This window comes from Moschus berezovskii, chromosome 19 (genome assembly GCF_049115385.1).
Source record: "Moschus berezovskii isolate FMDL1 chromosome 19, NW_MosBer_1.0, whole genome shotgun sequence".
Taxonomy (NCBI): domain Eukaryota; kingdom Metazoa; phylum Chordata; class Mammalia; order Artiodactyla; family Moschidae; genus Moschus; species Moschus berezovskii.
In genome coordinates, this window is record NC_142478.1 from 75908254 (window position 1) to 75920374 (window position 12121).

A 12121-nucleotide genomic window follows, 5' to 3' on the forward strand; every position below is an offset into this window, starting at 1 on the left:
TCTGTCACTAGTGAGTGATCACACCATCATGGTTATCTGAGTCATGAAGATCTTTTTTGTATAGTTCTTCTGTGTATTCTTGCCACCTCTTCTTAATATCTTCAGCTTCTGTTAGGTTCATACCGTTTCTGTCCTTTATTGTGCCCATCTTTGCATGAAATGTTCCCTTGGTATCTCTAATTTTCTTGACGATATCTTCAGCCTTTCCCATTCTATTATTTTCCTCCACTTCTTTGCATTGATCACTGAGGAAGGCTTTCTTATCTCTCCTTGCTATTGTTTGGAACTCTGCATTCAGATGGGTATATCTTTCCTTTTCTTCATTGCCTTTTGCTTCTCTTCTTTTCTCAGTTATTTGTAAAGCATCCTCAGAAAACCTTTTTGCATTTCTTTTTCTTGGGGATGATCTTGATCCCTGCCTCCGGTACAGTGTCACGAACCTCCGTCCCAGTTCTTCAGGCACTCTGTTTATCGGATCTAATCCCTTGAATCTGTCACTTCCACTATAATCATAAGGGATTTGATTTAGGTTATATCTGAATGGTCTAGTGGTTTTCCCCACTTTCTTCAATTTGACTGAATTTTGCAATAAGGAGTTCATGATCTGAGCCACAGTCTGCTCCTGGTCTTTTTTTTTTTTTTTCCTTCTGACTGTGTAGAGCTTTTCCATCTTCAGCTGCAAAGAATATAATCAATCGATTTCGGTGTTGACCATCTGGTGATGTCCATGTGCAGAGTCTTCTCTTGTGTTGTTGGAAGAGGGTGTTTGCTATGACCAGTGCGTTCTCTTGGCAAAACTCTGTTAGCCTTTGCCCTGCTTCATTCTGTACCCCAAGGCCAAATTTACCTGTTATTCCAGGTATCTCTTGACTTCCTAATGTCCTATAATGAGAAGGACATTTTTTTTTTTTTTTTTTTTTTGATGTTAGCTCTGGAAGGTCTTGTAGGTCTTCATAGAACCGTTCAACTTCAGCTTCTTTGGCATTGCTGGTCAGGGCATAGACTTGGATTACTGTGATACTGAATGGTCTGCCTTGGAAACGAACAGAGATCATTCTGTCATTTATGAGATGGCACCCAAGTACTGCACTTCGGACTCTCTTGTTGACTATGATGGCTACTCCATTTCTTCTAAGGGATTCTTGCCCACAGTAGTAGATGTAATGGTCATCTGAGTTAAATTCACCCATTCCAGTCCATTTTAGTTGGCTGATTCCTAAAATGTCGATGTTCACACTTGCCATCTCCTGTTTGACCACTTCTAATTTACTTTGATTCATGGACCTAACATTCTGGTTCCTATAACACTGCTCCTTACAGCATTGGACTTTACGTCCATCACCAGTCACATCCTCAACTGGGCATTGTTTTTCCTTTGTCTCTTCATTCTTCCTGGAGTTATTTCTCCACTGATCTCCAGTAGCATATGGGGCACCTACTGACCTGGGGAGTTTATCTTTCAGTGTCATATATTTTTGCCTTTTCATATTGTTCATGGGATTATCAAGGCAATAATACTGAAGTGGTTTGCCATTCCCTTCTCCAGTGGACGACGCTTTGTCAGAACTCTGCACCATGACCCGTCCATCTTGGGTGGCCCTACACAGCATGGCTCAGTTTCATTGAGTTAGACAAGGCTGTGGTCCATGTGACCAGTTTGATTAGTTTTCTGTGTTTGTGGATTCTATCTGAACAAACACAAAAGGGCTTGAGTCTCACTACTATTTCCCCATAAAGCATCACACAAACACCCATTCCAGACTAATCTTTTTGGTGTCCACAGTACACTGCTGAGGGTGCTTATATGCCAGGAGGCAGCATTGACAGTAAGGAGGCTTGAACTGAGATCCCCAGGACCAGCAGAGGTGAATACTGGCTTAATTTTGCATTGAAATTCCTAGAGGCCTTGATCCCACAATGCAATCTTGTCCCAGCCCAACATAGCACACACTAAACCTTTAAAAATTGTTCAGTGAAGGGCACGCTGCCAGACTGTTTCCACCTCACCCCAGTTCAGCAGTGGGACTCAAGCCTGCTTGGCCTCCAGGGATGGAATGGCGTTCCATGCCAGGGAGGTCGGACATCATACAGTAGGCACTGCTTTCCTTCCCTTTCCTTTAACATCTTGCCAATACTACCCTCAGCATAGTCCAGTTGACCTGCTGTGACGATTGTCACTGTACTGATTCGATATGAAGTCATCTGTGGGTTTTCTCTATGGTGTTCAGGGGACTATTTGCCTTAGGAGTTCGAGCAGAGTGATGAGCATCAGGTCTTCATGCCTTTTCTACCTCAGATACCTTTTTTTTTTTTTTGCCAATGGAAAGCAGGAAGATAACAGATAACTGGTCTGGATCGTCTCTTAGAGCTACAGAGTTGTACGTCTGTGCGGGTGGAAGGGAGGAGGAAAGGGTACAGTCCACGTGGGTGATTCATTACAGGGACAGATCTGCTTTCGTTTTGGGTACTTACCCGCTAATTTGTTCCAGGCCGTGATCTTTCTTTCTGAAACCCTTTCTTTGACTTTGAACTCTCAGCATCTCTTTCTGGGATGTCAGTTTGTTGCCTTCTATGTCTGTCCTCACTTGGCCTAGACTAGACCTCATATACCTGGATCTTCCTCTGACTGACTGACTACTCTTGGCCTCCAATCCTTCATGGGCCACCCAGCTGTGTGTCTCTCAGTGTTAGAGTCCCCTACTTTCAATATCTTTTTTTCAGTGAGTGAGAAACCGTCCACCAGATCTTTGTACAACATTTTCTTTAAGCTTCAGTCTCTCGTTGGGGATTTTGCTGGGTGCACGTCTAGGCTCCTGAAGGAAGCAGTGCTCGAGGTTTGTTGGAGTGCAAGTGCCTTTTTTGATCGATGGAGCTCTCAGGAAACAGGCCAAAGTGCGGGAATGGCTAAGGCCTGACTTGAGAGTGTTTCTTTCAGGCATTCAGAGACTGTCAGTCTCCATTCTAGCGGCTGCTGTCAATGGGTGTTCCCACCCAAAGCCTAGGGCGATTCTTCTTCCTCCAGACTCTCTTCCCCATTGATTGCCTGTAGCCTTGCCGTGTCAGCATTTGTGAGTTATCACAATGTGACTTCCCATTGTCCTTTCGATTGGCATTCCTGCAATAATCAGGGACGCTGAGCGCCTTGTTTGGTGGGGGAGGTTGGGTGCGTCTGTGCTTTTCTGGTTTTTTCTTTCTTCTCCGTTAAGGGTGTGAGGATGATTTATATTTGGCAGTTGGCTTCCTGAATATTCACTGCCATTCCCTGGGGGCAGCTGGCTGGAAGGGAAGCCCAGGCCTTGCGGATTGAACTGGGGTGCCTGTGTTCATGTTGTAGTTACAGAAAATGTCCACAAGGAGGCAGCACTTTCCCATGCCCACCTTTGGATCCTCGGGGCAAGCGGAGCCTTAGAGCCACCTGGCTTCCTGGGCTGTGCAAGGAATTAGTGGGATGTGCCTGAGCAGAGAGGACAGGGCCTGAGTCTCACTCTTTCCCCCTACAGCATCACACAAACAGCCCGTCCAGATGAGTCCCTTCAGGGCCCACAGTGCGCTGCTGGGAGTTCTTATGTGTTAGAAGGCTGCATTCTCAGGCAGGAGGCTGGAACTGGGATCCCCAGCTCCAGGAGAGGGAGAGGTTGCCTGAATAACCTCAGGTATGCAGATGACACCACACTTATGTCAGAAAGTGAAGAACTACATAGCATTTTGATGAAAGTGAAAGAGGAGAGTGAAAAAGTTGGCTTAAAACTCAACATTCAGAAAACTAAGATCATGGCATCTGGTCCCATCACTTCATGGCAAATAGATGAGGAAGCAATGGAAACAGTGCTTTCTTTCTTTATTGTTTAATTTTCCTGGGTTCCAAAATCACTGCAGATGGTGACGGCAGCCATGACGTTAAAAGATCCTTGCTCCTTGGGAGAAAAGCTATGACCAACCTGGACATCATATTGCAAAGCAGAGACATTACTTTGCTGACAAAGTCCGTCTAGTCAAGGCTATGGTTTTTCCAGTGGTCATGTATGGATGTGAGAGTTGGGCCATAAAGAAGGCTGAGCACCGAAGAATTGATGCTTTTGAACTGCAGTGCTGGAGAAGACTCTTGAGAGTCCCTCGGACTGCAAGGAGATTGAACCAGTCCATTCTAAAGGAGATCAGTCCTGAATTTTCACTGGAAGGACTGATGCTGAAACTGAAACTCCAGTCCTTTGGCCACCTGATGCTAAGAACTGACTCATTGGAAAAGACCCTGATTCTGGGAAAGATTGAAGGCGGGAGGAGAAGGGGACGACAGAGGACGAGACGGTTGGATGGCGTCACTGACTCAATGGAGATGAGTTTGAATGAACTCTGGGAGTTGGTGATGGACAGGGAGGCCTGGCATGCTGCAGTCAATGGGGTCACAAATAGGTGGACACGACTGAGCGACTGAACTGAACTGACATATGAGGAGATGCAAGGATTGAGGTAATAAAATCTGTCCCTAAACACATCCAGCAATCTAAAGGCCTGTCCCACCAGGTTCCCTGGAGCACGGAGTGCCTCACTCCGCCCTGCATGCCTCAGCGGGCGTGGAGGGCCAGCAGCTGCGGCAGTGTGGGCTTTAATCTCTGCAGAGGCAGATGGCAGGTGCCTTTGCTGTTCAGTCATTGGCAATGCTGTTGTTAAGTGCCAATTTGTAACTGACAGTGGGTTATTCTTGTTTGTGGAAATCCAGCTTAGAGCCATCTCTTGATGTGTGAGAATTTCCCAGACTAGGTCCCCAGACAAATCCTTCAGGGCCAGGGGTTCCTTCCTTCATTATATCTGCTCATTTGACTGGAAACCAGCAATGACATAGTTTTCTTTAAATCTGATCTATCATCCAGGCCTTAAAGTAGGCCTGGGTGTTATTTCCCCTCCCCCTCTATAGACTTGGGTTCCAGGGATGAACTATAGTCAGACGTCCATGTCTTTACAGATGAGGAAACTGAGAGCCAGAGAGGGCGGAGGACTGTCCAAGGGGGAGCAGGACATCCTTCCAGGAACCCTGGCTGCTGCGTTTTTAACGAACTTCCTACCCAGCATGGTCTTCAATCAGCGAGTGTTGACATTGAGAATAAACTATGGGTGAAAATGTAAAAGGCTTTTTTAAAGAACGTGCCTACCAGCTGTGCCTCTTATGGAGTATTTTCACCGTATTCCCAACCCTGGGAAAGTTCTGGGCACAGAGCTGATGCATAGTTTTTACTGAATAAGTTCAGTTTCACAGAATTATATCCATAGTGTCAGCAACACTATGAGGTATATTAGAACAGTGTTCTTCACAGTTGGTCCTTCACGGATCAGTAAAGAAAGAGAGCTGTTTTCATTAGGAAGACTGTAAGAGAATTGCTACGTTTTATCTCACAAGGATACTTTAAGAAAATGAAACAAATCTTTCCCATCATTTCCAAGGCTATTGGAGGTCTGTTGAGGACCCCATGCAAGGGAGGTTCTACCTCTGGGGACACCCCTGCTTCAGCGTCTCCCTAAGCCAGCAACCTGGAACAGCTGAGCACACTTGAAGTTCCTGCCTTGCCTTCAGGGGTTTCTGTGGAGACAATTGTTTGATGGACAGGAGTGGGGAGGTTTCAGGGTGTCTCAGGTGCAGTCCCCTTACTGTGCGCTTTATTTTGACGGACAGGAGTGGGGAGGTTTCAGGACGTCTCAGGCGCAGTCCCCTTACTGTGCGCTTTATTTTGACGGACAGGAGTGGGGAGGTTTCAGGGCGTCTCAGGCGCAGTCCCCTTACTGTGCGCTCTATTTTTGATGGACAGGAGTGGGGGAGGTTTCAGGACGTGTCAGCTGCAGTCCCCTTACTGTACGCTCTATTTTTGACGGACAGGAGTGGGGAGGTTTCAGGGCGTCTCAGGCGCAGTCCCCTTACTGTGTGCTCTATTTTGATGGACAGGAGTGGGGGAGGTTTCAGGACATCTCATGCGCGTCCACTTATTGTGCGCTCTATTTTGATGGACAGGAGTGGGGGAGGTTTCAGGGTGTCTCAGGCGCATCCCCTTACTGTGCGCTCTATTTTTGATGGACAGGAGTGGGGGAGGTTTCAGGACATCTCAGGCGCGTCCCCTTATTGTGCGCTCTATTTCTATCTCCATGGTCTCTCCCTGCTGGCACCGTCAGTAAAGCGTCTGCGTGCGATGCGGGAGACCCGGGTTCAACCCCTGGGTCGGGAGGATCCCCTGGAGAAGGACATGGGAACCTACTCCAGTATTCTTGCCTGGAGGATCCCATGGACAGAGGACTGGGGTGGGTTATAGCCCATAGGGTCACAAAGGGTTGGACACGGCTGAATGACCAACACTTATTTCTAATACATTACATCAGCTCCACCTCAGATCATCAGACATTAGATCCTAGAAGTTGGGAGCCCCTGCTTTAGTTCCCTCTTTACACAGCTCCAGCCTGCTTCCTCCTCCTCTTCCACCTACAGAACTACCTGCTGGGCTTCTCTGAGTGTGACCATGAGCCTCCTTTGCTCACTACCTTTCCTGATCCTAAGTCCCTTCTCTCAACTGGGTTTCCCTGATCTCCATTGAGACACCTTTGCCCCAGGTGGCCCTAGTGGTAAAGAACAAACCTGACAATGCAGGAGTTCGATCCCTGGGTCGGGAAGATCCCCTGGAGTGGGGCACGGTGACTCACTCCAGTATTCTTGCCTGGAGAATCCATGGACAGAGGAACCTGGCGGGCTATGGTCCACAGGGTTGCAAACAGTCAGACATGACTGAAGCGATTTAGCGCAGCGTACCAGAGGACCTTTACACTGCAGACTCAAGTGATTGTTTTGGCTCTTTGGAGTCCCTGTCATTCCATGTGTATGTTAGGGTCAGCTTGAGTATTTCTTCCTAAAGGACTTTTGTAATTCATATTGAATCTTCATTTCAGATTGAAGATGCATTGCATAGCATTGCCATCTTAAGTCTTTTCATCAGTATTGAATATCTTTACATTTATTTAGGGTTTTTTTTCCAGCAATGGTGTATAATTTCCAGTGTGACATCTTGACCTCCTCATTAAATCAATTCCAAAGTATTTTATTAATATTGACATTATTGAAAGCAAATTAAATTCCTTTTCAGATTACTAATTTCTTGTGTGTACAGATAAAACTATGTAATCATTTATTTTTATCAGTTTGGACAACTTGATAGTTCATTTAAACTTTTGGTTATAAGCCAGCACTACATTATTAGGTTGCTTAGTTTGTTCTTGCTTTGGCTATTGAGAGCTACTTCCATTGGCTCTTGTTTTCATTTAACATTTCTCTTTGTGGGTTTTTTGCTTTGTCTTTCTTTACGTTCTCATACTTGAAGATTATCCAGCTCATATATTTACTGTCTCAATTCTAGTCTCAGTCATTTCTTCAAAGAGCTTCTGTCATTTATTTATTTTTTACATTAAATTATTTTTGGCTATACCGGGTCTTTGTTGCTGCACGCGGGGTTTCTCTAGTTGCAGCGAGCAGAGGCTACTCTCTAGGTTCTGTGCCTGGGCTTCTCTTTGCAACAGCTTCTGTTATTGCAGAACTTGTCCTCTGGAGTGTGCAGGCTTCCCTAGCTGTATGGGGGCTTAGTTGCCCCTGTGCATGTGGAATCTTCTAGGACCAGGGATTCAACCCGTGTCCCCTGCATTGGTAGGCAGATTCTTTACCACTAGACCACCAGAGAAGTGTCCTGTTCCCCTTTTATTAGAGAGTGATATTAAAAGCATACATTTAGGAGCTAATATGCTCAGCTGAAAACGCATGGAAATATATACATGTATTCCAGCTTATCTTTGAACATATTCAGCTAAAGATAATTTATGGTGATGTCTCCAATCTGATCATTGTGACGTGGGTAGTCATAGGGCCCCCGTGGGTTCTCATTGATAAGATGGCTCCATATGTCGACCTCGCAAACAAAGAATAGAATCACAGTGATCCGTGAGACTGACCAAATTGCCCAAATAGCAAGCTGTTTTCTCACTGGCGCCTGTCTTCTCAATGCTGCAAGACACCAGGTTCCAGACCTCCGGATACATGACCATCCCATGAGAGGATTTCTCATTGGTGGGGTATAAGAAGGACTCCGTCGGAAAGGGATTGCTGGTTCTCCTTAAGGGCCGGTCACCCTCTGGTTTCCCTCTAATACATTTCCTTTTCTTGCCTGACTGCCCGGCTCGCTCTCTTTTTCTCTGCACTCGCCTTACATTCTGGCGCCCAAACCCGGGAGGGAAGATCCACCGCAACTGGGTGGGCTCCTCGGATGAGTCCACCTCTGGTGGTCCCCTCCCTTGGACCTTGCCGAGAAACTGAGACGAGCTCTGCGATGGGACCCTCCACTCACCTTGCTGGCCTGACATGCACACCACACACTGGCCCACTGCATCCGTGGTAATATACGTGTTTCAATGCTATTCTGTCACATCATCCCACCTTCGCCTTCTCCCACAGAATCCAAAAGTCTGTTCTTCACACCTGTGTCTCTTTTGCTCTTCTGTATAGGGCCGTTGTTACCATCTTTCTGAATTCCATATATATGTGTTAATATACTGTATTGGTGTTTTTCTTTCTGACTTACTTCGCTCTGAATAACAGGCTCCAGTTTCATCCACCTCATTAAAACTGACTCAAATGTGTTCTTTTCAATGGCTGAGTAATACTCCATTGTGTAAATATACTACAGCTTTCTTATGCATTCGTCTGCCGATGGACATCTAGATTGCCTCCATGTCCTGGCTACTCTAAACAGGGCTGCGATGAACACTGGGCTATGGGTGTCTTTTTCAGTTCTGGTTTCCTCGGTGTGTATGCTCAGGAGTGGGATTGCTGGGTCATATGGCAGTTCTGTTTCCAGATTTTTAAGGAATCGCCACAATATTCTCCATAGTGGCTGTACTAATTTGCATTCCCACCAACAGTGTTAGAGGGTACCCTTTTCTGCACACTGTCTCCAGCATTTATTGTTTGTACACTTTTTGATGGCAGCCATTCTGACTGGCGTGAGATGGTACCTCACTGTGGTTTTGATTTGCATTTCTCTGATAATGATTGATATCGAGCATCTTTTCATGTGTTTGTTAGCCATCTGTATGTCTTCTTTGGAGAAATGTCTGTTTAGTTCTTTGCCCAGTTTTTTAAATTTTTATTTTCCATTTTCTTTTATATCTAGGTCTTTAAGAAAGAAGGAAGATAGCTTTCAGGTCTAAACACTGGAGCGACCTTAATCACATTAATATAACAATCATCCTCTCCTAAAGGAAACTAAATGAATATATGAATGGAAAATAGTATTTAATATGTAGCTTTCACAATACAGAAACATCTCAGAGAAATTGTGACACCAGTGTATGTATATATGAGGTAATATCTATATAATTAGCAACTCTCACAGCAATGGGAAACATTGCTTTTTGGATATATTATACATAAACTTTCTATCTCAAGCATTCCACATTGCTGTAAAATAATTTCAGTTCAGTGCTATGGCAGTTATGCAGATAGATGTAAACTCCATTCCCAGATGAACATTAACAAAGCAGAATGCCTACTAATTATGTGTTATTAACACAAATGTCAACAAAAATAGTTTAATGGGTGCAGAAACATAACTGAAAATATAATTGTCAATACAGCTGTCTTAAAAGAGTTACCTAGTACCATCAGGCCTAGAAAAATCACTTAAGATCAGTGTTTTTATGTTTCACTCTTTCAGCCACCATACACCAGTGTTACTGTCAGTATCTAAATAAAGTGTTTAACATGCTTATATTTTATTTAAGAGCTGGAATACAGGCTTCACAATATATCTGAAACATCATCAATACTGTGATAATGCCATTATGATAAGTCTATGTGTGTGGCATTAAAAAAATAATGGCTGGTCATAGTATGTTTTTCTGAATTTTAAATTTTCTAGAGGTTAACGTGATAACAAATTTTTCTTCTTGACATGGCATATTCACAGTGTTTTTCATCAAGTTCACAGGCGTTTCTTGTCTTTCCCTGCACGATCCTGAAGTCCTGAGTGTTCTCTCAGGAGCCGGTCGTACTCTTTTGAAAGTCTCTCTGATCGCATCTTTATTATCATCACGTCATTTTGTGCCTTAGAAAGGGCATCTGAAGCCTTCTTTAATTCAGTTTTCACTCTTTGTCTTCTTCTAGTTTTCTATTTTCTGCTTCCAAAACGTGTTCTTCCTTGTCATGGTTTTTCAAGAGCCGTTTCAGTCTTTCATTTTCTTCCATGAATTTTTTGGCAGCCTGGTTAATATTTTCTTCTTGACATTTAAGTACGCCTCTGTTTGACAGCTCTTTTGCCAGCTGAGTAATAAGGGTAACCAGACGTCTCAACACTAGCCAGAAAAATAATGAAAATCCAGAAATGTAAAGATTTCTTTGAGATCTGAAGAGTTTCATTTGTTTCATTTGTGTTCACAGGCAGCAGGTCTGCTGGCTGAGCTCTTTTCAATAGTATGAGTTGAGGAATATTTTCTTACTTCTCTCACAGCATCTAGAAACAGAACAATCAATAGGATTATAATAGTAAGAAAAGCCTTGTTCCAGAAACTTGCAATTTTCCCCCAAACGCTAAAGGAAAATATCTTCTGCCATCTCTGAGGAGGAATTAAAGGTAGACAGAAGATTAAAATGAGTCCTATTTCAGCGTAAAGAAAAGTTGCAACTGCCGCCCATTGGACTATCATTGTTTTTCTTCACACGGAGCCGGCCTGGCGCACTGAGGCCGTGCTTTCCATCCAGGTTCACAGCGTCAGCCGCCCAACGCCACCCTCTACTAAAGCCCGAGCCCGGTCCCCACCCCACGCCGGCTCCCGCTCCGCAAACGCGCCGAGGGAAGGGCCGGCCCTGCGGACCAACCGTGGCGGTAGCCACGCGACCCTGCGCCCCACGCCGCCTCTTTGCCCAGTTTTTGACTGGGTCATTTATTTTTCTGGTATTGAGGTGCATGAGCTGCTTGTATATTTTTGAGATTAATTCTTTGTCAGTTGTTTCATTTGCTATTATTTTCTCCCATTCTAAAGGCTGTCTTTTCACCTGGCTTAAGTTTCCTTCGTTGTGCAAAAGATTTTAAGTTTAATTAGGTCCTGTTTATTTGTTTTTGCTTTTATTTCCATTACTCTGGGAGGTGGGTCATAGAGGATCTTGCTGTGATTTATGTCAGAGAGTGTTCTGCCTATGTTTTCCTCTAGGAGTTTTATAGTTTCTCATCTTAAATTTAGATGTTTAATCCATTTTGAGTTTACTTTTGTGTATGGTGTTAGAAAGTGTTCCAGTTTCATTCTTTTAGAGGTAGTTGACCAGTTTTCCCAGTACCACTTGTTAGAGATTGTCTTTTCTCCATTGTATATTTTTGCCTCCTTTGTCAAAGATAAGGTGTCCATAGATGTGTGGATTCATCTCTGGGCTTTCTGTTTTGTCCCATTGATCTATATTTCTGTCTTCGTGCCAGTACCATACTGTCTTGATGACTGTAGCTTTGTAGTATAGTCCAATTGACTTCCTTCTTTTGCATTCCAGTCCCCTAAGATGAAAAGGACATCTTTTTTTTTTTTTTTTTTTGCTATTAGTTCTAGAAGGTCTTGTAGGTCCTCATAGAACCTTTCAACTTCAGCTACTTTGGAATTAGTGGTTGGAGCATAGACTTGGACTACTGTGATATTGAGTGGTTTGCCTTGGAGATGAACAGAGATCATTCTGTTATTTTTGAGATTGCCCCCAAGTACTGCATTTTGGGCTCTTTTGTTGACTATGATGGCTACTCCATTTCTTCTAAGGGATTCTTGCCCACACTAGTAGATGTAATGATCATCTGAATTAAATTCACCCATTCCAGGCCATTTTAGTTCACTGATTCCTAAAATGTCAGTGCTCACTCTTGCCATCTCCTATTTGACCACATCCAATTTACCGTGATCATGGACCTAACATTCCAGGTTCCTATGCAGTACTGTTCTTTCTGGCGTTGGGCGTTACTTCCATCACCAGTCACATTCACAGCTGGGCACTCTTTTTACTTTTTCTCCATCTCTTCATTCTTTCTGGAGTTCTTTCTCCACTCTTCTCCAGTAGCATATTGGGCACCTACCA

At 44.2% G+C, this 12121-nt stretch overlaps 1 pseudogene; it reads right to left on the reverse strand.

Annotated features, from left to right (window-relative positions):
- Positions 1-9998: 9998 nt before the first annotated feature.
- On the reverse strand, positions 9999-10741 carry LOC129542642 (B-cell receptor-associated protein 29 pseudogene; annotated as a pseudogene).
- Positions 10742-12121: the final 1380 nt, after the last annotated feature.